The sequence below is a fragment of the Prionailurus viverrinus genome, chromosome F1 (genome assembly GCF_022837055.1).
Source record: "Prionailurus viverrinus isolate Anna chromosome F1, UM_Priviv_1.0, whole genome shotgun sequence".
In the NCBI taxonomy this organism is placed as follows: Eukaryota; Metazoa; Chordata; class Mammalia; order Carnivora; family Felidae; genus Prionailurus; species Prionailurus viverrinus.
In genome coordinates this window covers 10,964,497-10,970,904 of record NC_062577.1, presented here as the reverse complement: position 1 = coordinate 10,970,904, position 6,408 = coordinate 10,964,497, and the positions used below count along the sequence as shown (strand labels likewise).

General features: G+C 37.8%; 1 long non-coding RNA gene across 1 annotated transcript in view; it reads left to right on the top strand.

The window, feature by feature from the left end:
* The window catches only part of LOC125154985 (uncharacterized), a 229,689-nt gene that overhangs the window by 194,852 nt on the left and 28,429 nt on the right, over positions 1-6,408 (top strand). The window lies entirely within an intron of this gene.

Sequence of the window (6,408 nt, the reverse complement as noted above, 5' to 3'; positions counted from 1 at the left end):
TCCAAAAAAAGAAGCGCTTTGCTTTTAGTCAACTCCCCCAAATTAAGAGACTGATGGTGTAGTATATGTATTTATCCTTTTTGCTTTTGCCCTTTTGTCATTTATTTTCTACCAGAGACAGTGAACATGAGAAAGAGATTCACAACTAAAACACATATGCACACGTCAATACCCACAAACATGTATGTATATATGAATGAAGAAACAAATATGCACGTGTATGTGCACACGCACACACATTAATTTCTTTCTACTTTGACATAAGACTGAATGAGGAAGAAAGTCAGGGCATATTAATATTTTAGTATGCCAGGCAGTCACCTCATTCCCCCCTACAATGTTCTTCACCTTCTCAATTAAAAAAAAAAAAGTCTGGTCTCTTATCTAACAACAACTTCCTTCCATTAACTGCCACCCCAAACCTCCATTCTCTTTTTTAAAAATTAGATTTCCTAATCTTTTCCTGATTCTGACACTATCTTTAGGTCTTACTATTACTTCTATTTTTTTTTCTTTTTAGACAAAATCACATAGATATGCAGTGACATAGACTTGGATGACAAGAATCATAATTCTTAGGAAAAAAAGATCTACACAAATTAGACATCATTCTCATTCTGGCCACATTTGGTATGAACTATAGATTCCCTTCTCCATTTACCCATCCCTCCCACCTCCCTCTATGCCCATTATAGTATCTTCCTTTTCCCCTTTTCTACCTTTTTCTTTATCTTCCCTTCTCCTCTATGTTTCAGTCCTGTCCCAGGTGTTTGGGCAGTTTGGAAGGAAAAATGTTTTCCCTGAACTAGCACTCCATGGAAGCTATTGGCAAATGGGAGGAACTGCTTTTATTTATTTAATTTTTTTTTTTTTTATTTGGGGGGAGGAACTGCTTTTAAAGAGGAACTCACTTAATGGCCCTCTTATCAATTCCCTGGGTGGGCTGGGCTCTGCCCAGTCTCCTGGCCACCTGGCACCTGCTTTCCCTTTAGTCAAAGTAAATATAATCCACCGCTTACACTCCTGGATACTCTGCTGGGAGTCAGACACTTTTTCCCAGGTGACCGCAGTTTTCTGCTCTATTTTATTGTGTTTACTTTATTTTACTCGGTCCTAATTTTAGTGGGGGGGTATCTCATAGTAGCGCCCCCTAACACTGTAGAAACCTAGCTGCTTAATTGAGATATCCCAGCAGTGAAAATGGGTGTTCTCTGCTCCTTCCTCCCGTTCTCTCTTTTGACCTTTGTGGTCAAAGGCTTGGATTTCACAAATTTGTATTTCTTTGATTCTGGGACAGTGTGCCATCCTGGAAAAGATCAAGTTTAATAAATTGATCCATTACTACCAGGTAAAATTATATTGGCTAGGACCAAGCAAGCTAACTCCCACTCATGAAATACAGTGAAATTGCTAAAAATTGGTTCCCCATTGAGCATTTTCTTATATCAACTAAAATTATGACACCTCAATTATTCTACCCAGGTAATCCCTTAATTGAGCAGGTGATACTTAGCAGAAACTGGCATATATCTAATTTTTTGAGGAGCTGCTTTTTTATGTCTTTTGAAGATGGTAGCAGTGCTCATCTGTAAAGTAAACGTGGTTAACTGGACGGAGAGACTTCAGATCTTCATTCTGTCTCTTACAGCTGTTTGGCTTTGAGCAAGTCATTTAACCCCTCTAATTCTTGGTTTCTTCATTAATGAAATAGGGATACTTCACTACTACCATCTGTATTGCTCAGTTGTTGCAAGGATTACAGTATATTTATGTATATATGTATATTTATAGATGTATATATATTTGTACATATACACACATGTGGCATGTAGTTAGCAATTACTAAATGGTAAATGTGGATTGTTGGTAAGTTTTTTTTTCTTTAAATCATGGGGTTCACTAAATTTTTTAGGGCTACAGTTTGGACCGCGTGGTTTTATCTCATTTCTCATACAGCTCTTTTCAGTTTTCATGCCACATAAACTATAGTGCGAGAAAAGACTGTGGCTCTCTTTCTCAGGAACGTTCCTGTAGCCTTATTCATCTAAGGAAGGGCGGGACACACCCAATTCCACCTTGGCCTCTGATGTTGTTTTCTTTCTCCAGGAGGTGAAAAAGGCCACTCTTCCCCTCTCTGCCCTTCGCAGGAGTGTATATTCTGTCGGTGGAGGACACGTTTATTGCCCCCTGTCTCTCCTGGGCACCTCATCCTAGCTTTTCTTGCTTCATTGCCCCCTCTTTTCCAAACCTTTAATGCTGTTTCCTTCCTGTTCTCTGGAATGGGGCCAGCTAGAGAGAATATTTGATAGAGCAATTTAGCTCAGGGTATGGCACTCCATGGAGGGACGCATATTGGGTATGTCCCCAGTTTACTCTTAATTCCTGGCTCCATTCCCAATGCACTAGTTTGACGGCTGTTCTAGACCCACAGTTTCAGGTTTCCAGGTGGCAGTTTGAATGTGAGTGCTTCAGTGAAGAGGATTGACAACTGAGATTTCCTGAAGGAATGTTCGAGTTAAGCAATGAGACTACCAGCTCACCGTCTTTTCTCTGTTTCCTGACTTGTTCAGTCTCCTTAACTGCATAGAGATGTTCATTTTGTATGTACCCAGGGGGATTCAGTGCCTGCTTTCCTCACATAAGGTCTAGAGTTGGGGCTGACAAACTTTATCTGCGAGGGGCCAGATAGCAGATGTTTTAGCTTTGTGAACCATATAGTCAGTCTCTGTTGGAACTACTTAATTCTGCCGTTGTAGCTGAAAATAGCCATAGACAATATGTAAATCAATGGGCAAGGATGTGTGTGTGTTCGTATGTGTGTTTTTAATGTTTATTTATTTTTGAGAGAGAGAGAAAGAGGCGGGGGGTGGGACAGAGGGAGAGCAAGAGAGAGAATCCCTAGCAGGCTCTTTACTGTCCGCACAGAGCCCCTGTCAGGGCAGAGGAGCTCAAACTCATGAACCATGAGATCATGACCTGAGCTGATATGAAGAGTTGGAAGTTTAAGTGACTGAGCCATCCAGGCACCCCAGATGGGTTCTAATAAAACTTATGTGTAGACTCTGAAGTTTGAGTTTCATGTAATTTTCACATCTTATGAAATATTAGTCTTCTTTTGATTTTTCCCCCCAACTGTTTGAAAATGTAAAAGCTTGTCTTGGCTTGCAAGTCATACAAAAACAAATGGGGCCAGATTTGGCCACAGGCCTGCCCCTTCTTTGGAGAAACATTATTCTAGCAAATCATTGTTCAGGGTATTGCAGGTCTTCTGTGAGGTGGTCTTATTAAAAAGCTTCAAAGTATGAACAGATAGTTCTGTTTTTAAGGAATTTTCTAGGGAAGAGAATTTCCAAGTAAACATGCCTCTTGCAAATTCAATTTGCCCACCCTGATGGATCCCCCCTCTAGTAAGTGCTCACCACATTCCCGCCCACCTCAGAACTCAGGAAAGCCAGAATTAACCATCAGTGAGTGGAGGCTTGTCTGAGAACTACACCCATTCTCCAGGGCTACCATTTAGTTATCATTTCCATCTGTTTATTCATCTGCTCACATACAGAGATCGTAAATCTCAGTGAGGTACAATAATGACCAAGAATGATGTAAAATGAAAGTTTAAAAGTCCAACAAAATACTGACAAATCTAAGTCAAGCAACTCCTTAACTAACCAGTCCCAGTTATATAAATTTCCTTCAAAAGAGTTTTACACCCGAAAACGAAATCCTACTTCATGAGAGATCATTGATTTCTAACACTGAGTATTCTTATTTAAACGTGTGAATAAAGAGAAGAGCAAAGAAAAATTTGTTTCTAGATACATTTAGATCTGAGTCAGAGTGTTTGTTGAAGATCAAATGTAGAAAAAAATTTTTTTCTTGAATAAATGAATGTTTGACACTTCACATACACAGAAAAGTGCATCTCATAGATGGTAAATTATCAGAATTACCCTGAGGAGGAAACCAAGGTGACATATGGCTAGCACCTAGCCTAAAAGGGATTGCAGTCACAAGGGTCAGAACTAAGGAAGAGTTCCTACCTAATGTGTCAAGAAGTAAAGAGAATCAAGTCAAACTCTGTATAAATCAGTAAAGATCAAGATAACAAAGCCAAAATGAGCCACCAAATCTAAAGGCAGGAATGGGCCCCAACAGGAGGAAAATCAAGGATTCTGAGCTAGATGTAAATGAAACAGAACAGAAAGGGCCCATCAGGAAAGGGAGAGGTTCTCAGAAATTAATACTACTGAATAAAATGTCTACATATTGCTTTTATTGCTTAACTTGTGTGTGGTACTTGAGTGTACTGTTCTCGCCAAAGTACCACGTGTAATACCAGTGTTGCAAGTATAGTTGACCCTTGAACGATGTCGGGGTCAAGGGCACTGACCTCCTGTGCAGTTGAAAATCCTTTAGTAACTTCTGATTCTCCAATATAACATGACTCATACTATCCCTACATATCCAAAAGCCTTTTTTTTCCTGAATAATATACAACAATATGTGAAATTATCCCAAATCCAGGTAAAATAAGAATATATACTTCAGGTAACTGAAGAATCAGAATAGATATTGAGATAAAATTGGGTCGCCTCCTCCTTCAGGATCAAAGGAAGTGGTACTTACGATCTGTTAATAATATAGTAATACTATATAGTAATATAGTAAACTTATGATCTGTTAATAATAGATTAATTGATGGTGAAATGTGATATAAAACTGATAGGTAAGTTTTTGTCATGCTGATAAGATGATTAAGTCTTAATCATCTGGAATTAATGGAATACTTTGTGTAAGTTCTGGTACTCAAGGGTGGAATGGGGAAAGTTCAAATTTTATAATAAAGGCTACTGTAATAATAAAGGATGCTGTGGAATAAAAATTTTACTAATTGTCCATTGACCAGAATATATTAATTTAATAATGATAACTATTATGAGAAGTAGAGATGTGGTAGCTTGTTTGTTATTAGGAAATATTTAATGGATACTTCTATGAATCATGGACTATAAGTTTTAATTAGAATTGGAATGTGGTTTATTATATTTATCTTGAAACAAATTTAGATTATTAATTAGTGTGAGCTTAATATAATGATTATGGTATTTGTAATAATGGTAAATAACATAATACTAAAGATAAGAGAGTTTATTAGTATGGGAAGAATATAAATAATTTTGGGGGTATTGGCCCTATAGTGTATTCAGCTGACCGTAACATAGAATATGATGTATTATGGTAACATGGAGAGTTTTGAATTCTTAGGATTAGGTTCAACCCCTATAATGCTAGAAATAAGGGGGTTTAAGCCTCTGTTATTTACTCTATCAAAGCAATTCTTTTATCAGACATTTTATTATTTAAAAAATTTTTATCTTATCTTATCTTATCTTATCTTATCTTATCTTATCATTATTATATATTTTTAGAGACAGAGCACAAGAGGGGGGTGGGGGCAGAGAAGAGAGAGAGACAGAATCCCAAGCAGGCTCCATGCTCAGCGTGGAGCCTGATATGGGGTTCAATCCCATGTCTTGAGATCATGACTGAGCCGAAATCGAGTCAGACGCTCAGTTGACAGAGCCAACAAGATGCCCCTCAGACATATTTTTAATGTTTGTGGTGGGACATTTGCTATAATAATGGGAGTTGATACATATCATATGCATAATGCTAACATTAGTATAAGAAATTTTTTTTCATATGAGATGTGTAAGTTGGTCATATCAGAAAGAAGAAAGGTTTCGATAACGAAGTTAATTGTATACATTTCTGGTATATAAGGATTGTGAAATGCTTCTAGCAAAAGAATTGTTAAAGTATTTATTATGATAATGGTGGCATATTTCTGCTAGAAAAAAAAATAGAGCAAATGGGCCTGCTACATATTTACACTGAAACCAGAGACAAATTCTGATTCTCTCTCTTAAGGCAAAGGGGGCCCAGCTGGTTTCTGCTAGAGTTGAAATGAATCATATTATGTCTAGTGGTCATGATAAGAAAAAAATTAATCATAAACACTCTTGAAGGGCCCGTGGGTGGCTCGGTCGGTTAAGCTTCTGACCTCAGTTCGGGTTAAGATCTCATGGTTTGTGAGTTTGAGCCCCTCATTGGGTTCTCTGCTGTCAGCACAGAGCCTGCTTTGGATCTTCTGCCTCCCTCTCTCTCTCTGCCCCTCCCTCATTCTCTCTTTCTTTCTCAAAAAAAGAAAATACTCTTGAGTAATAATTAAGGTTGATGATGTAAATGATACATTTACTAGTAGTGCTGATAATAGAATAATTGCTGGTGTTACTTCATATGAAATTGTGCTACTGCTCAGCCTACACCAATTAGGGCATATTTTGCATTTGAAGCTCATTCCAATCAGAGAATAGAATAAACAGGTAGACTTGCTACAGCTGATAC